Consider the following 22514-nt stretch of genomic DNA (forward strand, 5'->3'; position numbering starts at 1 on the left):
CGACTGTTCTTACGTCGCCGCGCACGTGAAAGTGCGTGGCGCGAAACGACTGCACCATGTGTTCTTACGTCGCCGCGCACGTGAAAGTGCGTGGCGCGAAACGACTGCACCATGTGTTCTTACGTCGCCGCGCACGTGAAAGTGCGTGGCGCGAAACGACTGCACCATGTGTCTGCGCATAGGCGACTTGGTGTAGAGAGAGGAACTCGAGTGAGACACAGCGGGAAGCATCGCGCCTGCATGCTCTGCCGAAGCGTGATTGGTGGCCCCGAGAGGGACCGTTGAAAAAAAAAAAGCTGCCAAAGGAGCTTTGAGAGAAGAGGAGAAGGAGATGCGGCGTTTTTGTCAGCCGGCGTTTTGTCATCGCAGGGGTCTGTTGAACCCCGAGTAGCGCGCGTGAGCACTGACTTATGCAACGCCAGGCCGGCGGCAGCAAGCCCGCGAGAGTGCCGTGGTAGCACGCAGCGGTGCAGATGCGATGAGGCCCGACGGCTCTCGAAACGATGTGGGGGAGGAGGCAAGTAGAGGACGTGGTGAAAGAAGGAACGGAGAAGAGAAGAGGAGGAGGAGAGGCGGCGTTGGGCGAGGAGACATATGCAACGCCAGCCCGGGATCAGCCGGCGTGAGGTGCATTCACGATACTGAGCATTGCCAATGCTCAGGGCCTGGCGTCTTGAGACGCCTGGCTTGTCTGTGGCTTGTCTGGGCCCACGAGGGCCCGCAATTCAGAGCATGGTTTGTGCTACTGGGGTATGCATTTGTAATTATTGCATACAGGTCCACCTCGGGAATGGAATTTTTATTCCTTCGGCAACGTGGGCAGCAGTTATGGTGGCACCCAAAGATTCGCGTTTCTGCAAGGACGCAGCCTTTGGACGACTCCACAACTCCTGGAAAGGAGCGTTACAGGGCAAGCTTGCCATCGCAACCTGAAGTCAGAAGCCTCCACAGTGGGCAGAAAGCCAATGACCCCTGAAAAGCTACAAGCCATTGGCCGTAAGTTGCATGTCACAGTGCTCAATGCATTATGTTGTGTGTCAGTGCCCAATTAAATGATAAGCGGGGGGCATTATGTACTACCAATCATATTTTCTTTTTTGCAGGTGCTTTTGACTACTTCATTGGCCAGCACCCTGTAGATACCCCAGCGCCGGTAGATCGTCGCGAAGAGTTAAATTATTACCTCAGTGAGCTGGTTCAAGACATGCGAAAAAAATAAACATCTTTTGGAGTTTTTGATGCATTATATTACTCACCAAGCTACCAATACTTGGTAAAAGCTGGGAGAAAATAACACAATTGCACATCGACTGCAATACGAGTCGCTGATAATCGCAGATTACCAGTTTCTGAGGCTCTGTATATTGCAGCATTTGGCATGTGCACTTATGGCCCCAGTTTTTGGGCAGATTTAGTCCAAGTGGGATATGTTTGAAGCATTTTATTCCTGCCTTTTTTCTGTGATACAGGGCCCTCCTGCATAATACGGGCCTAGCCTGTAGAATACAGGACTGTTCTGTATGCCGGTCTGAATTTTAAACCGGAACCGCATACCGGGTTATTGTACAGGATTTGCGATACCGGATTACCGGAGTATCCTGTACAAAACAGGAGAGTCCTGTATTATACAGGACTGTCCTGTTTTATACAGGATATTCCGGTAATCCGGTATCGCAAATCCTGTACAATAACCCGGTATGCGGTTCCGGTTTAAAATTCATACCGGATTTTTCAGTAGGGTGGTGCTAGTAAATTACAGAAGCGTGAATTAGGCTTCTTCTCAGACATCAGACTTCATTCAATTTTGTTGTCGCATATACTGGCTGCCATTTTCGCACTTTCTAGCGCAGACAGCTTCAGATGGGAAACCTCCCTACTGAAAAATCCGGTATGAATTTTAAACCGGAACCGCATACCGGGTTATTGTACAGGATTTGCGATACCGGATTACCGGAATATCCGGTATAAAACAGGACAGTCCTGTATAATACAGGACTCTCCTGTTTTGTACAGGATACTCAGGTAATCCGGTATCGTAAATCCTGTACAATAACCCGGTATGCGGTTCCGGTTTAAAATTCATACCGGCATACAGGACAGTCCTGTATTCTACAGGCTAGGCCCGTATTATACAGGAGGGCCCTGTATCACAGGACAAAGGCAGGAATAAAATGCTTCAAATATATCCCACTTGGACTAAATCTGCCCAAAAACTGGGGCCATATAAGAGTACATGCCAAATGCTGCAATATACAGAGCCTCAGAAACTGGTAATCTGCGATTATCAGCGACTCGTATTGCAGTCGATGTGCTATTGTGTTATTTGCTCCCAGCTTTTACCATGTATTGGTAGCTTGGTGAGTATTATAATGCATCAAAAACTCCAAAAGATGTTTATTTTTTTCGCATGTCTTGAACCAGCTCACTGAGGTAATAATTTAACTCTTTGCGACGATCTACCGGCGCTGGGGTCTCTACAGGGTGCTGGCCAATGAAGTAGTCAAAAGCACCTGCTGAAAAGTAAATATGATTGATAGTACATAATGCCCCCAGCTTATCATTTAATTGGGCACTGACACACAACATAATGCATTGAGCACTGTGACATGCAACTTACGGTCATTATTACTTTATTCATTGCGCAAATGCATAGAATCGCTTCAATTACCTAAATATACTGAGCATTCTTTAGCCAAAACACTACGCACACTAAATATAGTCGAAACGTTGAATCAAGATGCAAGAATATATCTCGTTAGTGTATGTATGCTCTCTGCAAAATTCGATGATATTCATAGGCATATTTATTTAACCATGACATGAACGCCCGCCCTGAACTTGAAAATTTGTATCTTTCAACCACACAAGAGCACTGCCTGGTACATAAGAGAAAAAGATATATTTACAGATACCAGCAGTCTAGGGCAAACATCGCGTCCCATGAATTTTAGAACTGCACCTTGTCCATATTTTAGCACCGTGATAAATTATTAGACTTCAACGATTGCTTCGATGCGCAGACACAACGTACAGTACCTTATTAGAATCTCTCACAGTCAGTATGTCGACGTCGTCGCGGCGAACAGCACGCTCCCACGTAATCCTACGGGAGTCTTTTGGGAACGAAAACACACGCACTTTTGGCCCGTTGTCATAGTTTCTTCTACAGTTGGGCACGCAGCAGCGACCCATTGCTTCAAAAGCAGGTCACGACACGCAAAGATTTAGGTATCACGATGACAAGCAATTTCCTAGCCAGCACTCAAGAACGCAACAGCAATAAAACGCAGCAGCGCACGCTGACATGTCCGGCTACACGACTACGGAAGGGTGCAGAACTGGTTGAGGGAAGAAAGGAGACGTCTCAGTGTCGGAGGAATGCGGAGGGGTCAACGGCCAAAGTGGCTGACGTCAGAGCGGGGGGAAAGGAAAGCGCGCAGGCCTTGAGAATTCTTAGACCCAGGAAAAGCAGAGAAGGCAGTGATGAGAGAAAAAAAAAGCTTTAAAAAAAATTGCAAAGAGACGGGTTACTCGTGTAAGGTTTCTACAGGTGGTTTTTGTTTTTATTTTGTTCTCTCGAGCGCTGTATCTTTTAGCTAGCACGAAGCGTCCGTTGAATTAACCTTTTCTTCGTCGATAGAAATGTTCTGGGCGATTTGTGATTAGTATTTTATTTATTTTATTTTATTTATTTATTACATACTGTTGGCCTCTCTTTGAGGCCCTAACAGGATTGGGTGCACATATGCATGAAAAAGTACACAATAAAAGACTGCAGAGAAGGAACTTTTCACTCTCATCGAAAGAAACATGGTAAATGACGCATGGTGACAATGTTAACCGTTTTGAAAGTGGTTTGCTACCTTCGACACGAATGCTTCAGGAGTGAGCTGGCTTACAATTTCAGAAGGCAACATATTCCACTCACGGATTACATGCGGGAAGTATGAAAATTTGAATGCATCACTGTGGTATCTATATTCAGATAGATGTTTTTCATGTTTTGTTCTTGTGACACGTGTATTAGGCGTAAGCAGGTATCTAGTTTTATCAAGTTTTGTGTCGTTATTCAAGAGGAGGAACAAGAACTTAAGCCGCAACAGTCTAGCTCGTGTGTGAATTGTAGATAGGCCGGCTTTTTGTAAAAGCAGTGAGGGAGAGTCATGGCGACTGTATTTGTTATAAATGAAGCGGACAGCTTTTCGCTGAACACTTTCTAATCTATCAATATATTGTTTAGTGTAGGGCAACCAGGCAATAATACCGTATTCTACAACTGAGCGGACAAGTGAAATGTAGGCTAACAGTTTTGTTTCAGGTGAAGCAAGTCGAAGGGAACGTCTTATGGTATAAAGCGCGGAATGTGCCTTTGTGGCAATGTGTGTCACGTGCTTGTTCCATCGTAGATCGGAGCTAATAATCACACCAAGATACTTTAATTGCTCTACTTTTGTAAGGGACTTCTGTTCAATTCCACAAGTGAAGTTTAATGGTTGTTTCTTTCTTGTGACGGTCATGCAGACGGTTTTCTCCAGGTTGAGGGCCATCTGCCAGTTGTCGCACCATTCCGATATGTACAGCAGGGATTTGTTTAGCAGTATTTGGTCGGCAGAGCTATTGATTTCTTTGTACATCACACAATCATCCGCAAACATACGTACTGTTGCATCAATATTCTTGCACAGATCATTAATAAAGAGAAGGAAAAGAATTGGGGCGAGCACTGACCCTTGTGGCACGCCAGATAATACTGCTGCTAAATCCGACTGGCTGTTTTCAAAACAGACAAACTGTCTGTTTTGAATGTCTTCCTGGTGGAGTGAAGGGTGGGGCAGCTCGCGATGGCGCTTGGACAAATTGCGTTATCAATGGACTATCACTTGATGAAGAAGAAGTGCAAAGAATTCCTGCACGAAAACCAAGAATTTTATTTCTTCACCGATGCGTCGCTACAAACTGCCGCTAGCGAACATTAAGAAAGCTGCTGCAATGAACGCGACAGTAACAAACCTTTTGGAGCCTCTGGCGCAGTCACCGGAGGCTCGCCATGTTTATCAGCCAGTCGTGAAGTTCTGCACTGTGAAACCCAGAGTAATCTGCGCAGGACTTACGAAGACTGCTGGCGGATGTATACTAGCCGTTTGCCCGCACACAGCAGCCCTGGCTTTGTCAGGGTGCTGCACGGGAAGCCAATATGGCGGTTACGCGCCATTCACCTTCATGCAGCCCCCGCCTTTCATACACAAACTGCATGTTTTGCCACGCTTGGCCCTTTTCTTTTCCTAACCCTTTCAACAAAACCGTGTATGTGTTGATTATCGCACTTATGCGCACGCTTACCCCCCCCCCCCCCCCCTTCCCCTTAAAAATATCTGCTGGCGTACAACAGTCAATCTGCAGACCAAGCACCAAAACCGCAGCACATATCGCTCTGAATACAGGCTGGTATGTCCGGTTTGAGCTCCGTACCGGACTAGTCTGTCCGGTTTGAGCTCCGTACCGGACTGGTCTTTCCGGTTTGAGCTTCGAACCGGGAATGGACTGTCCGGTATGAGCTCCGTACCGGAACGGTCTGTCCGGTTTGGGATCGATACCGGACCGGTATGAACCGGTATAGCGATCAAACCGGACGGGTCTCGCCGGTATGAGAGTGATACCGGACCGGCATGAAACCGATATGTTCCGGTAAAATCCGGTTTGCCGCGATACCGGATTTTTCAGTAGGGCTGCGTGCTAGACTATCTCTTTTTGTCTGAAAAACAAAAAAGTGGGGCTGAACCGAGTCCCGAACCGGTTCGGAACGGTTCCTTTGAATCGTTCCGGTTCGGGTTCAGCTCCAAGATGGCAAAAAAAAAATATGGGTTCGGTTCGGTTCCGGCTCAGGGCAAAAATTCGGGTTCGGTTCCGGTTTCGGGTTCAGGTTCGGTTCCGGTTCGACACCCTGGGTGGGACTCGAAAGGGGGCGAGCCCATAAGCTGCCCACATCGGGGTTCTGTAGGTGTCTTTGGTGCTGATTACCATAGGTGCGGACGCCATGCGAGAAAAAACACAGAAAGCTCAAATGAGGCGTCCGATTCCGTGCCCCAGGCGGTCGTACGTCTGGTACAGCGTGACTTAACACCTCTAACGTGACTGTCCTGTTATGCAAGCTTTTATCAATCCACATCTTTTTATAATGCGCACTCATAAATTACTCTTATTTATAAGTGCGAACAATGAGTAATTGAATAATTTGTGAGTAATATATTTTAACTGCTCTTATTGGTAATTCGTAACATAATTGTCCATATATTTGCTCGTGTATCAGGCTTGTGTGATAGCCTGATGACGGTGCACGTGCCATGCGCAGTGCGTGCGCCGCGCTATGGAAACCTATAAATACGATGGCCATCCATAAACATTCGTTCTTCTTGTTCTGGCCGTCATGCTGTCGAGTGCCTACCTTACGATCTGATACATGGTGTCAGAAGTGGGCAGTTAGCAACGGCGCTGGATACGTCGACGATGGACCTGCTGCAGCCCCCAGAACCCTTGCAGCTCTCGGGAAACTTGTCTCAGAACTGGAAGCGGCTTAAGCAGAAACTGGAACTGTTCATCAAGGCGACCACGTCTAAAGAGGATCCTAGAATCGGTGCAGCAAAAGCAGCGCTCCTCTTAAGCGTTGCCGGAGATGAAGCGCTGGACGTCTTCAACACTTCCAAGCTTCAGGCTGGGCAAGATAAAGAAGAGTATGACACCCTGGTCACGAAGTTTGAGGCCTACTCTGCTGAGGTAAGCAATGAAGTGCATGACCGTTACGTATTTCGCTCGAGGAAGCAAGAGGATAGAGAGCCGTTTGAAAAAAATATCTGAGACCTCAAGAAACAAGCAACGCAGTGCAACTTAGAAGGTCTGAACGATTCGATAATCACAGATCAGATCGTCTTTGGGACGAACGATGCAAAGTTGCGTGAAAAAATGCTCCGTGAGAAGGGCCTAACGTTGATAAAGGCTGAAGAAATGTGCCGAGTGGCGGAATCAGTGGCACGAAGAAACCAAATCTGTGAGAAGCCAGAAAACAGTATTGACGCAGTCTCTCGGTGTGTAGCGCCATTCCTTCACTGCATGGGGCCAGAAGAGAAGACTGCACTCGACAGAAGTACGAATCGCTGCAAGAAGTGCAACCGAGGCCACGAACAACGGCAGTGTCTGGCATATGGAAAAAGATGCAACTCCTGCCGAAAGCTCCACCATTTTGCAATTTGCTATCCGGCTAGGGCAGTCGTCAGTGAAGTCAGCGAATTCAATATGAAGGATAAGTTCGACGTTCTTGACGTTGGCATCGCAAGTAGCGACAATAAGGACTGGACTGTGAAAGCCGAGATCGCAGGTCGTGAAGCACTCTTCAAGGTCGATACCGGATCACAAGCAAGCATTATACCATTTTCGGTGTACCGCAAACTACACACTGCCGAACTGAACCCTACAGGCTCTGTACTGCGAGCCTATAATCGAAGCGTCATCACAAACTTTGGAACAACAGTCCAAAAAGTTGGTAACGCCGCCACTACGGTGAAGTTTTATGTTGTGAAAAGTGGTCGTCAGGCCATACTTGGGCTTGACTCAAGTGAAGCATTGGGTCTGGTGCGGCAGAAAGTCGACACTGCCAATGCGGCTGCTGAATACGGAGCAGTTAACGACTTTAAGCACGTCTTCGAGGGTTTAGGCTGCATGAAGCAGCCGGAAATTCATAGAATGGAGGCGTCCGGCATCATCAAAAAAGAAGACGACCCGTCCGACTGGGTAAGCCCTCTTGTCTTGGTCAAAAAGAAAGATGGCAGACTTAGGGTGTGCATGGATCCCAGAAGGATTAATGAGTATATAAAGAGGCAGCATTACCAGCTTCCCAGGCGGGGAGATGTAGAAGCTGAATTGACCGGCGCCTGCTTCTTTAGCTGTCTAGATGCAAATTATGGATTTCACCAGATACCACTCGACGAGAGAACATCAAAAATATGCACATTTGCCCCTCCATTTGGCAGATATCGTTACTTGCGTCTACCGTTTGGCATCGCATCTGCGCCGGAAGTTTTTCACAAAACGCTCAGTCAGATGCTTGAGGGGCTACCAGGAGTGCATGTGTGTATCGACGACATTCTCGTGTGGGGGCTACATGGCAAGAGCATGACGAGCGGCTAGTGGCTGTGTTAAAAGCCGCCGAAAAGGCGGGACTGACATTAAATGCCGAAAAATGCAAGTTTGGTTTAACCGAGGTTCATTTTCTGGGTGACGTCATTGGACAAACCGAAATTTCCCCAAATCCGAAGCTAGTACGCAATTTGGATCAAATGCCAACGCCGAAAAGCAAAGCCGTTGTTCAGCGCTTGTTAGGAGTAGTCAATTACTTTGGAAAATACGTGCCTCGCATGTCTGACAGAACAGCGCTATTACGGGCGCTTATCAATCCTCAAGTCGAGTTTGAGTGGACCGAAAGCCACGAGAAACAATGGAAAAGCGTCACTCAGGTACTCGCGACAGAGCCCGTATTAGCAATATTTGACGCTAAAAAGGAAACGAAAATAACATGCGATGCATCCAAAGAAGGCGTTGGGGCGGCACTTTTGCACTGTCACGGTCGTTCCTGGCGACCAGTTGCCTATGCGTCCCGAGTGCTAACACCTTCTGAACAACGTTACGCACAAATTGAGAAAGAGGCCCTCGGAATTTTGTTCGGCTGCGAGAAGTTTCACCAGTTTGTGTACGGACAGAGGGTTCTTATTGAGACCGATCACAAACCACTTTTATCGATTTCTTCTGAAGGAATTTGTGGCATGCCCCCACGATCACAGAGATTTTTTTAAAGACTTCTTAGGTATGAATATGTGCTGCAGTACGTTCCCGGGAAGCACCTCGTACTGGCGGACATGCTGTCACGGGCGACTCCACAAGGCGAGGTTGACAATGCAGGTGCTACGGAAGACGCAGAAGTTCACGCACTTCAGCGCTCCTGAACTGCATGGTCACGGAAACAACACAACAGGAACTGGCGAAAGAAACAGCTTGGGATTGCTACTTGAAGACTGTCGTCACCGACTTATCAGCAGACCGAGAAATTCAAGGTGAACTGAAGCCTTTTTTTCATCTGAACTGTCCGTTACCAGCGGAATACTCTTCAAGGGTACGAAAGCCGTCATACCGAAGAGCATGCGACGGGAAATGCTAAAAAGAATTCATGCTGGTCACCTTGGTTTAAAGAAATGCAAAGAAAGAGCCAGACGTCTCGTTTTTTGGCCGTGCCTCAACAGTGATATCACTCAGCTGATTCAGAACTGTTCAACGTGCAGAAAGTTTTCGTACAAACAAGCCAAAGCGCCCTTGCTTATGCGCTTGGTGTCACAGTGTGCATGGTACCGGGTCGGAGCGGACATCTTTTGTTTTGGGGGACATTCTTACATTGCCGTATATGACTCTTTCAAACTTCCCAGATGTCGAGAGGCTTCCGGACACAAGTGCAAGAAGCGTTGTTGCGACTCTCAGTGCTATTTTTGCTCGATTTGGCGTTCCCGTGGAACTCTGCACAGATCATGAACCCCAATTCTCAAGCCGAGTTCGCGGTCTTCTCCAAGGAGTTCGACTTCGCACACGTCACGTCCAGTCCCTACTACGCGCAGTCTAACGGTCTCGCAGAAAAAGGTGTCCAAGTTGTGAAGCGCATAATGAAGAAAACACGAGATGCAGGAGACGACTTCTAGATAGGTCTCCTGGCCTACCGCTCAACACCACTGGCAGATGATCAATCCCCTGGCTTCAAGGTAGGCGCCTCTGATCTAATACTCCAGATTTCGGCAAAATAATGGCCACTGATGTGTTGAAGCATCGTCAGACATGCGAAGGACGGCCGTTGCCACAACTTGCTAAAGGCGACGTGGTGCGGCTAAGAGATACAAATCGGTCACAGAAAGGAAAGATTGTCGGACAAGCTGCTCCGTGGTCATACCACGTCATGACTGAAGATCGTCGTGTTCTTTGACGCAACAGGAGACACCTGCTTCACACTGGCGTGCAGTATGCTGAAACAAGTGATGATGACACCGACAGCATTGGTAGCGCGACACCACAGCTTTCCAGCACTGACACTGCTACAACACAGCAGCCCTCTTCCAGCCCACTTCCAGCCCATGGTGGCACGCCCTCAGCTGCAGTCCCCCTTCCGGATCAAACCAGAACGACCACCACACTCAGAAGGTCGACTCGCACCATACGACCACCACAGCGTCTTTATTATGATGCTGCTTTTAATCAATTAACATGAACATTTGCGTTCATCTTGTGTTAACCGTGGAAGGATGTATCAGGCTTGTGTGATAGCCTGATGACGGTGCACGTGCCTTGCGCAGTGCGTGCGCCGCGCTATGGAAACCTATAAATACGAATGCCATCAATAAACATCCGCTCTTCTTGTTCTGGCCGTCATGCTGTCGAGTGCCTACTTACTTTACGATCTGATACAGCTCGATTACTTCAAATTGTATTGTTTAGGCTCTCGCAATCAAATAAATTGTGCAAAATAATCTGACCATGCATAGGAATGACCCCGTAATTACCAGGATGCACTAGACCACCTACCATCCTCCAAACATCATAATAGTTCGGAACGCAGAGAGGGGCTGTCCGCGCTGCGCACAAAAATAATGTGAGCTGCCAGTACAAAATTCAGGGCACCCGACATAGTCAATTTGACGGCGTGTTTACAAAGATAATTTAATGAATTTCTCGGCCAGGCTGACATTGAAAAAATTGCTTCATCATATTGCCGCACTTAGTTTAGCCATCACTCCACCGGCGCCCCCGTGCGGTCTGTCTTCGACCTTTGTCGCGCGCCGGACTTCGTCCTCTTCTGCTCGGTGCTAGTGCCTGCCGGCTGCGCTCTGCCCAGTGTGCGCGCCAGGTACTGTTCTGTCAGGGATAGAACGTCCTACAGGCGTCCGTGACATTTTTGGTGGAGGTGCTTGGTACGATCTATGTACGAAGAAGTCCCAGGAACCTCCAGTGCTCAGCCACACCCCCTGGACACGATACCTGTCCACAAGTCAAGCCGCCGCCTGAAAGGCTTAGCACCCGAGTACAATCCCCTCACCGCGCCATCCCGCAAGATGACCTCTACGCTGGCCAGCCAGACCTTCCAGCAAACTGTGAGTTCGCCACCGCTGCTTCTTCATTCGCCTCGTACGCCCGCGTCGTTTCATGGTGACAAGTTTGAAGACGTGGAGGACTGGTTGGGCGGGTATGACAGGGTCTCTGAATTTAATCTGTGGGACGAGGACCGCAAGCTTCGGAACGTCTACTTTGCCCTCCAGGACGCCGCCACGACGTGGTTCGAAAACCACGAGTCCGCCATCCACACCTGGCAAGACTTCCGGCGCCAGTTGCTGGATACGTTCAGTAGCAACGAACGGAGGGAGCGTGCTGAATTAGCCCTGCAATCGAGAGCGCAGCAGCCAAACGAGAGCGTGGCGATGTTCGTGGAGGATATGACCCGGCTTTTCAACCGCGCTGATCCTTCGATGTCTGAAGCCAAGAAGGTGCGCCATTTGATGCGGGGCGTGAAGGAGCAATTGTTCGCTGGGCTCGTGCGTGATCCTCCGGCTACAGTCGCCGATTTTGCAAAGGAAGCGGCAGGCATGGAGCGCGCCCTGCAGCAGCGGTTTGCGCACTACGGCCGTCCGTCAAACATCACTGCTGTGGAGTGCCACATGCCGAGGCCCGGGGTTGAGAACACCTCCCTCCGAGAGCTCATCAGGAGCATCGTTCGCGAAGAGCTGCAGAAGCTTCGCTCTGTGGAGCAGCCTCCTCGTGTCACCGCCATCTCGGAGGCTGTCCGTGACGAGATACGCCGCACGGTGCAGCCCACTCCACCTCCGCAACCGCCAGCGCCCTATGTGATGACATACAGCGAGGCATTGCGAAGTCCTGCGCCACCACCGCCGGCGTTCTACTCTCCTGCCCCTACCGCGCCGTCCTACCGATTCCCGCATACGACAGCGCTGCCAGACGACCGCCCACCCGTCACGAAGGCAAACATGTGGCGAACGCCGAACAACAGGCCCCTGTGCTTCCACTGCGGCGAAGCAGGCCACATCCGTCGTCACTGCCCGTACCGCCGGATTGGCCTGCGCGGCTTTTCGCCCGACGCACCCCTGCCACGCTATGGTGAACGACCCCGCGAGATCGATCAGTACCTAGCGGCCAACGTCCCACCTGCACCCACTGCCCAACGTCAGTCCAGGTCACCGTCGCCTCGACGGATTTCTTCACCAGCCCGCCAGTCCTACGTCCGGCAGTCCTCCAGCCCGCGCTGGGAAAACTGAGGACGGCGACCCCCGGAGGTAGGGCCGCCGCCACCGGACATAATGACGAACATCCTCCGCTCACCGACGTTAGCATGCGACCCGACCTCCGACCCCACGCCGCGACGACCTTTCGACGCCCAGAGACGCCTTCGCTTGACGCCTCAATTGGACGATCTGAACGACCCTTAAGTCCGACGACTTTTCGAGGAGCGGAGACGCCTCCGCTTGACGCCCCAACCCGACCGCGAGAACGATCCCCTAGTTCGACCTCCCTCACACAGCGTTTTTCTGAAGGTGACCAAGCTTCGGCTGAAATCCCGGTCATCGTTGGTGGCCGCCGCGTGACTGCTCTCGTAGATACCGGCGGCGATTTCTCCGTCATGAGTCGTGGTCTGACGCTTGTCCCGAGGAAAGTACTGACACCTTGGCCTGGAACGCACATCCGGACAGCTGGAGGCCATCTGGTGACACCGCTTGGCGTCTGCACCGCTAGAATGGAGATTCGTGGTGTCACCTTCACTGCCTGCTTCGCTGTGTTGGCTCATTGCTCGAAGGACCTCATCCTCGGGTTAGATTTTCTTCGGGAACACGGTGCGATAATCAACCTCCGCGAACTTGTCGGGACGTTCTCACCTCATTGTGCCATAGCCGACAGCAGCGAGCCCGACAGGCCTGTTTTTCGCGTGTGTGATGACAATGTCACGGTACCACCACGCTCCAGTTTGTTTATTACGGTGGAGTGCTCCAACCCACGCACTCCTCACGGGGTTGCGGAAGGTAACCTGTCGTTACTGCTGAGTCAACAAGTCTGCGTTGCGCGGGGTGTTACTTCCCTCCGCGGACTGCGAACGCAGCTTTTTGTTACGAACTTTAGCGCCGAATACCGCCACTTGCCGCAGGCAACCGCCATAGCCTATTTCGATTAAATTAGTGACTCAGTCTCCCACTGCGCCTTGTCCCTCAACGATACCCATGCATCGACGTCTGACGCCCCCGTTATGACTAACGTGAACCCCGACCTAACCGCCGATCAGAAACACCGCCTCCACATGATCCTCGACTCTTTTCGTGACTGCTTTGCGACCACTTCTAAAGTTCGGCAAACATCGGTCGCTAAACACCGCATTGTAGTGGATGAAGGCGAGAGGCCTATACAACACCACCCCTATCGAGTGTCTGCGAAAGAACGGGAGGTGATTCGGAGGCAGGTTGAGGAAATGCTCCGCGACGAGGTTATCCAGCCGTCAACAAGCCCGTGGGCTTCGCCCGTTGTGCTGGTCGCCAAGAAGGATGGCACTCTCCGATTCTGCGTCGACTATCGTCGCCTCAACAAGATTACTAAAAAGGACGTTTATCCGTTGCCCCGAATTGATGACTCGTTCGATCGCCTGCGTCATGCCCGATACTTTTCCTCTCTTGATCTACGCAGTGGGTACTGGCAGGTCGAAGTCGATGAACGTGACCGTGAAAAGACCGCGTGCATAACCCCCGACGGCTTGTACGAGTTCAAGGTGCTCCCCTTTGGCCTGTGTACCGCTCCTGCCACCTTTCAAAGAATGATGGACACTGTCCTAGTTGGCCTCAAATGGCAGTCGTGTCTCGTCTATCTTGATGATGTGGTTATTTTCGCTGCGACCTACGAAGAACATCTCAAACGCTTGAGTGCAGTATTGACGGCCATCCGATCAGCTGGTCTATCTCTAAAACCCGAAAAATGCCACTTCGCGTACCAACGGCTGAAGTTTTTCGGCCATGTTGTGACACCTGAGGGTGTCAGCCCCGACCCCGACAAGACGGCCGCTGTAGCTGCGTTCCCGACTCCCACTGATAAGCGAGCTGTGCGCCGGTTTCTTGGCCTCTGCGCATATTACAGACGCTTCGTGCAAGACTTCTCCAGGCTGGCTGAGCGTCTCACACGGCTGACAAAAGACGATCAGCCTTTCGTCTGGGCGCAGGAACAGCAAGACGCCTTCGAAAAGCTCCGCAAACGCCTACAAACAACGCCCATTCTTGCCCATTTCGACGAGGAGGCGGATACAGAACTTCACACCGATGCCAGCAACATTGGCCTCGGTGCTGTCCTCGTCCAGTGGCAAGATGGTGTTGAGCGTGTGATTGCTTACGGCAGCCGCACGCTGTCTCGGTCCGAGGCCAATTACTCAACCACTGAAAAGGAGTGCCTAGCTGTTGTGTGGGCGATAACGAAGTTCCGGCCCTACTTGTATGGTCGCCCGTTTCGGGTCGTGAGTGACCACCACTCACTGTGTTGGCTCGCGAATCTTAAAGACCCCTCGAGCCGGCTAGCTCGTTGGAGCCTTCGCTTGCAAGAATTTGATGTAACAGTTGTCTACAAGTCGGGAAACAAACACAGCGATGCAGACTGCTTGTCCCGTGCTCCTATCCCGTCCAGCTCTGATGACCTCGAAGATGACCCTCTCTTTATTGGTGCTCTGACCACGTCCGCCCTCGCTCAACAACAGAGGGACGACACGGAATTGCGGGCACTCATCGATTATCTTGAGGGCACCGCCTCGTTACCGCCTCGTCTATTCGTGCGTGGCTTGTCGTCGTTTTGCTTGCGAGATGGCGTCCTCTACAAACGAAATTACGGCCCGACGGACTCTGGTTACCTGCTCGTGGTTCCAACGGCGCTCCGCACTGACGTTTTGCAGGCATGCCACGACGAGCTTCCTTCCGGCCACCTCGGATTTTCTCGAACGATGGCACGAGTTCGTCACCGTTATTACTGGCCCAGGCTTTCGCGGCTGTCAAGCGTTATGTACGCACTTGCCGCGAGTGTCAACGTCGGAAGAAACCACCTTTCAAGCCGGCTGGCTTGCTCCAACCCATTGCTCCGCCGAGAATTCCTTTCCACAAAGTCGGCATGGACTTACTGGGCCCATTTCCCACGTCATCATTGGGTAACCGGTATATTGTGGTTGCCACCGACTACCTCACCCGGTATTGTGAGACGAAAGCCCTTCCCCGCGGCACTGCTGCTGAAATTGCTGACTTTTTCATCATCAGCATAGTCCTCCGCCATGGCGCCCCTTATGTTGTTTTAACTGACCGAGGCACAGCGTTCACGTCCACGCTTATTCTGGAAGTTATGCGGCTCAGTGGCACAAGTCATCGTAAGACCACAGCTTACCATCCTCAAACCAACGGCCTAACCGAGCGCCTCAATAAGACTATCGCTGATATGATTTCTATGTACGTCGACGATGACCATAAGAACTGGGACGAAATCCTTTCATACGTCACGTTTGCCTACAATACTGCCCTTCAAGAGACGACAGGGTTCACGCCATATCGTTTGGTACACGGTCGTGAAGTCGTGACTATGTTGGACACGATGTTGTTGCCCGATATTGCACGCCCATCCGTTGCCGACGCTGATGCATTCGTTCGCTATGCAGAGGCTGCCCGCCGGCTGGCTCGGCAACGAACCTGCGTGCGGCAAGAAGTCGATGCTCACCGCTATAACCTCCGTCACCGCGAAGTCATTTTCCAGCCTGGCGATCAAGTGTGGGTTTGGAGCCCCATCCGTCTGCGCGGTCGCTCCGAGAAGCTTTTGCGCCGTTAATTCGGCCCCTACGAGGTCCTCCGCAAACTCAGCGACGTTACGTATGAAGTGCGCCCGCAAGGGAGTGTTCGTTCTTCCAGACGCCCGCCGACATCCGAAATTGTGCACGTCGCAAGACTCAAGCCATACCATGCCCGCTAGGACAACTCTCACCACGTTCGGTGCCTGGGATTCTGTTAACACACACACGTGGCTCCCCCTCACTTTCAGGCATCGAGGCGATGCCTTTCCAGAGGGGAGCGGCAATGCCGCACTTAGTTTAGCCATCTCTCTACCGGCGCCCCCGTGCGGTCTGTCTTCGACCTTTGTCGCGCGCCGGACTTCGTCCTCTTCTGCTCGGTGCTAGTGCCTGCCGGCTGCGCTCTGCCCAGTGTGCTCGCCAGGTACTGTTCTGTCAGGGATAGAACGTCCTACCGGCGTCCGTGACAATATTATGCCTTGAGGGTACAATGAGGACGTTTTGTAGTGGGTCTTTTTCGAAAGAAATTGACCCCCCTTGCCCCTCAGAACCCGCATCTGTCCCATACCGGTTTTGGAGAGGCTAACTGAGGTGAAAAGCTAACATTCGCCCTTAGGAGCTACCCGCAGCTCGCCAAAATAGGACCGATGAGGGAGCTCAGCGGGCTACTGAAATCAAGAAGTTTGGTATGGTTTACGGGGTTTAACCTCCCAAAGTACGAATGTGGGCAGCTCCACAAGGGCTACCTGAATCGGTCCCAAGTGGGACCTATTGGGGGAGAATGTGGGAAGCCTAATTGAGGCTAGCTGGTGTCATAGTTGAAAGCCCCACATTTGTCCCACAGGGCTGACATGTCCAAAGCATAATGGACCTACAGGGGGCCTCATTTCATTGCTCAATTTCTGGATATGGGACCCTCCAGCTGTCACTTCCACAGTAATAACTCATCAAGCCGGCACCTGTGGACCGGAAATAGTCCGGCAGCCGAAGCTGATATGAACTGTAGCACAGGTGACTGCACAAAGTAGTCACGAGAGTGAAATCCCTAGGAGAACAACAACGAGGTGGAAATCAATCTACAGGTTTCTATGGTTCAGGTCACGAAATACATATTGCTAAATGTCCTCAAGTCCAATGTGTAGAGTAGACACACACCTTCCTCTGTGTCGAACACTTGAACGGTAACGAAAATGTTGGAAGTTAAAATTGAGGACGGTGTAGCCAACTATTACAGCAGCATGATTGCTGTAATATGAAGAGACAGTAAGCGCGCAGAATCGGCAAGGACAGGCAACTTGAAGGGGCACAGACACAAATCCGTACGCAAGAAAAACGACATGATTTCTGTCATTGGTCTATGGAGGTGCCTTCTAGGAAGATTCAGGCATAGGCGTAAAGTTGAAGACAATTAGATTTGCAAAATTCCCTGATTTGACAATCAGCTGAGCTAAGTCGTCTTTCACAGTAATACCAGTGCTATGAAGCGACGTCACTATGAGTCTGGTATTCCTCTTTAGTAGGCGAGTAGTAATGTCAATACGCATCTGGACTGCTGGCGTCAACATAACGAAAACTACCGCGAAAAATCATGTAGTGATTCATGCTGTGGACTGCTGTTTCCAGCCCAATTTCATGACTGGTAGGCTTGTCGGCCTCATTCATGGAAAAAACGGCCACCCAAAACTTTTATGACTGCTCTACTTAAAGATAATCCCTTCCAAAATCAAAAGTCAACTTACCTGGGCAGGGCATTTACAGGCAGACATACACAAGCCAGCAGCGGGGATAGCTAGGAGCAGCGCCGAGCGGACGGAGCGAGAGGTTGTCTTCATCCATCGGGGTCACGTGACAAAGCGCACCTCTTCGTCATTGTCGAGAAGCCGTTAAACGACCCGTGACGAGAGAAGCACCGTCTCGGTGTGAGGGTGCGAACGCGTGAGGTACATGGTAGGGTTTATGAAAGTGGACATGGACAACGTCGCTTTCGAGGAGAGAGATGTCATAGTTCACGTCAGTCACGCTGCGCTCCAAACGCAAAGGGGTATGTAACGGGACAGAATTCTCTCGAAGTGACCGATGCGACGCGAAATCGACCACAGAAGAACGAGTTATCAAGCCCGCGGTTGACTTCACGTTGTCGGCGGTCGTAGACAGACTTGATAGACGCTTGAGTGCGTTGGAGCCTACGGCGAGCTATTTGGCTTTGGCTGGTTTGAACGACGGTGTCACTGACAGAAACGGTACTCGATAATAGAGAAGGTGGCCTTAGAAGCGTCCTAGGAAAAGGTGCGGCGCCAGCCAAGCAAAAGGTAGTACGGGGAATAGCTCGTGGTGTCATCCCGAGAAGAATTTTATGCGAAGCTCACATAACAGAAACCGCTGTCCCAGTCTCGGTGGTCTCGGGAGACATACGCATATATCATGTCGGACAAGGTTCGGCTGAGGCGGTGGGTATGCCCACTGGTTTGAGGGTGATACGCTGTGATGAGCACCTGCTGCGTGGATTATGTGCGGAGGATGTTGTGAACGACTACGTAGGGTAACTACTGCCGCTGTCGGTGAGTAGTTGGTGCGGAGCGCCATGCTGCTGACTGACATTGTGCAAAAGAAAATCCGCGACATCTGTATCGCAGCTTGTCGGCAAGTCACGTGTAATAGCGCGCAGAGTCGCATAGCCCGTTGCGACAGCGATTCACTTGTTGCCGGATAGGAATGCGGGAAAAAAGCTGAGAAGGTCGAGGCCCACACAGCAAGGAGGTTAGAGCTGAGCATCAGTGGGTTGAAAAAGAATGGCAGGCAATGAGGGGCGCCTCTTTCTACGTTGACACAGGTTACAAGCGATCACGTAACTCTTGATGATACGATATAACCGAAGTAAAAAGAAGTAGCGCCACACCCGAGCATCAGTGCGGGAGACACCAAGGTGTCCTGCTCTCGGGAGGCCGTGGATTCGTTCAAAGAGAGTGGCGCATAGCTGTTAAGGTATGACAAGCACAAGCCGGGGGCAATCAGGGGCTAGGCTGCGGCGGCAGAGGATGCTGTTACCGCGTATTATTGTATTGCCCGTACGTTCGCGCTCAAGGCCGCAGGAAAGGGGTGTTATCATTTTTGTTCGTGACGCAAGGAGGGACTGGACTAATCTCGACTGATCACAGCCATGAAGAGCTGCGTCTGAGTTTTTCCACATTACTGTAGATGACCTTGACCTCTTATCTCGATGTTTCCTTTCCGGCTTTAAATTGAACGATGCATTGAGCGGCGGCCATTCGTTGTTCTACGAGTGACGAGCACGTTTGTTGCTTACGCCGCCGCCGCCGACTGAATAAGTTCTTTTGCGGGCGCAGGTCAGCGCAAATAAAGAGCTTCGTTTGCAATTCTTCTTGCTGTCTTCCTGATAGCTGGACTGCCGTCACTGCAACCTGACATGTGATGGAGGTGCTGGGTGGCGTTCCATGCACCGGACACCCCCTACAAGTCGTGGTGCCAGCCCTCTGAGTAATCCACAGGAGGACCTGAGTCCAGTCCACCGCGCAAGCCGACGTCTGCTAGGGGACGCGCCTGAGTTCGGGACTCTGCCGGAGCCTACCCGGAAGCAGAAGCAAAGCAAACAGCAACGTCTACCATGAGCTTGCTCCAGACTTCGCCTCCAGTCATTCTGCAGCAGCCCCGGGTGCCACCAACCTTGGACGCTTCGCCTGGCGCCGACCCCGAAGAATGGCTGGAACAGTTCGACTACGTAGCTATCTTTAACAACTGGGACAATACCATGAAAATCAGGTACGTCTTCTTCGCCTTGCAGGGACTACCAAAAATCTGGTTTGAGAATGAGGAAGCTAGTCTTAAGAACTGGGAAACCCTCTAGGAGCAGCTTCTCAAGATTTTTCCAAACGCCGTCGGAAAGGAGAGAGCGTCACGTTGTAGTGACGGCACTCAAGTGGTAAGGAAGACAGCACCAAGACTTGCAAACAAAGCTCTTTATTTGGGCTGACTTGCGCCCGCAAAAGAACTAAACAGCACGGCAGCGGCGTAAGCAACAAACGTGCTAGTAAGTTGTCGACGTACGAATGCCCGACACTCGCGACGTCTCTCAATTTAAAGCCGGCAAGGAAACTTCGAGATAACAGGTCAAGATCATCTGCAGTAATCTGGAAAAACGTAGATGCAGCTCCTCATGGCTGTCATTAATCGAGATTAATCCGGTCGCTCCTCGCGTCAAGAACAAAAATAACACCTCTTTCCTGCGGCCTTCAGCATGAACGAACGGTCACTACAATAATACATGGCATTACCCCCTCCGAAAGAAGCATCCTCGCGATGCTTCAAAAATGAAAACAAACACGGAGAATGCAATCTTCGAGTCCTTTAACGTTGATTATATTGTTTAAAGCATACATGTACGACGTCCGAGCGTGTGTGTCGTCGCTGAGATGCTGTCGTGCCGCCGGGGATGACTTCATAGTCGAGGTCACCGATGAGACGGAGAACCCTGCTTTGGACAGTGAACAGCTAGCGTACGCGATAACCTTCTCCTGTCTACCATTTTTCTGAACGAGGACCGCTCCTAAGCCCACACTGCTTGCGTCGCTATGAACTTCGGTTTCGGCATTTTCATGAAAATGCCCGAGGAGGGGATGAGACTGCAAGCGGCGCTTGAGCTCTCTGAATGATTCTACTTGCGGCGTTTCTCTTTTAAAAGGCACGTCAGTCTTGGTAAGATGGGTCAAAGGTTCTGCGTTGTGCTAAAGAATCTTCCCACAGCATGCCACAGTTTACTTTTGAGCTTGTATTCGCCCTGTAATTTGGTATACTCAAATCCTTTCTCACCTTCTAGGAATTTTGTCTTTTTGAGGTTGTATTTGCAGTGCTGTTTTGTTTTAATGTGCCTGTATATTTGTATTTTCAAATCTGTTTCCTACCGGCTATGAGTCTGTGCACAAGGTGGCACTATCCATTAATAAATGAACAAAACAAATAAATAAATGGCGAAGTTGTCCGGGACGATAGAGAAAGAGCGGCCGAAGGGGTAGGACCAAAATTTGGCGACTACCCAGACAAGAGCGAGACACTCGCGCTCCGTAATTGATTAATCATTCCCGGCTTTAGAATGAATGCGGCTGGCATCAGCAATGACACGGTAGTGGCCATGGGCAGGGCGAGAGATCACAGCGCTGATCCAGTGCGCGAAGGTGTCGTTGCGAACTTCATTGTGAACAGAAAAATTGAAATAGGCTAAAATGGGCGCAGCGCTTTGTGCAGACAGATGAGCGAAGCAAATGTCTGCTCCTGGCAGGGTACCATATATGGGGGGGGGGGGGGGGACAGGAAGGGGACGAGCGATGCTGGAGAAGTCTTTCATAAAACGGCGGCGGTATCAGCACATGCTAATAAACCTTACAACAATAACTGATGGGCACGTTGGTCTGACATGATTTCTTGTGAAACAGCGCAACGGCACAAGGCCAGACGACAAGAAAGGACGATACACAGCGCGGTTATCGTCCTCTGTTTTCCTCTGGCCTTGTGCCGTTGCGCTGTTTCACAAGAAATCTAATAAACCTGCGCACAATTTTGCAGAGCCGTGGTAGAGGAAAATGTACGGCGGCTTGAATTTTAGCGAGATCTGGCGGTACTGCTGAGGAGTCGACCAGATGTCCAGCAGTGGTCATTTGTCGCCGATCAAATTTGCATTTCAAGGCGTTGAGATGGAGCCCGGCTGTAGAGAACATTGCCACAGTACTCGCGAGGCTGTCAAGGGGTATGGTAAAGACAGGCGAGAAAAGCAAATCGTCATCTAGAAAACAAATACACGTACAACACTTCAAGCTGAGAAAAGGGTCAGCCTATCATGCGTTCGAGGGTAGCCTGCGCATTGCGTAAAGAGAACAGCGTGATTTTGAACTGATATAAGTTGTCAGAAGTCACGAAAGCGGTCTTTTCCCGTTTCATGACATCGACAGAGATTTGCCGGTAACGAGACCGACGGTGTATTCAGCAAAAGTAGTTGTCTTAGTGAAAGAAATACTATGCATCAACGACGATTCTAGACACAGGATAGAAGTAAATCTTTGTAACTCGGTTGAAGCGCCGTTAACGCGAGCTGCTCCGGCGCTGGCGTTAAGCTGCTAATGCAATTTAAAAGTTTCCTAGGTGGGAGAAATTGTCTTATATTGCGGCGCCTGCTACAGGTTTCTTTCTATTATTTTCCCCTTCATTCCTTTAGTCACGACGCAGGAGTGTCCTCCAAGGTGAACAACACAGCTGCTCTCGGTTTCTTTTTCCGAAAAATTTTATTCAGTTCGCTCAACTTGCTCGGATCATCATTTTTCTCTCTATTAATAAGTTACTCTATATACCTCACGTTTTCTTTCCTTTTAACGTCGCATGTTCTAGCCGATACACGCAGCTCTTGCGCCCTTTATTTTTTTCGCCTTGGCAAGACCCATATGTCTGCCAATCGAACATACCTGCTACTGTACATCCATGGCAATTAGTGCTGCTCACAGTGCTTACAGGCAATTAGTGCTTGGGGCTCACAGCATTAATAAGCTAAACCTGATTGGCGCTCCAGGTCAGAGGTCCGGAAATGCAGTCCGGTCATGGGGTTTCACCGGCGAATGTCCGGTTAGGCCGCTGATAAGCC

The 22514-nt window shown here is 50.6% G+C and overlaps 1 pseudogene; it reads left to right on the plus strand.

Annotated features, from left to right (window-relative positions):
* The first annotated feature begins 6504 nt into the window (after nucleotides 1-6504).
* On the plus strand, nucleotides 6505-10333 carry LOC149338090 (uncharacterized; annotated as a pseudogene).
* Nucleotides 10334-22514: the final 12181 nt, after the last annotated feature.

The sequence above is a fragment of the Amblyomma mixtum genome, chromosome 6, assembly GCF_055824585.1.
Source record: "Amblyomma mixtum isolate Tamu chromosome 6, ASM5582458v1, whole genome shotgun sequence".
Lineage (NCBI taxonomy): Eukaryota > Metazoa > Arthropoda > Arachnida > Ixodida > Ixodidae > Amblyomma > Amblyomma mixtum.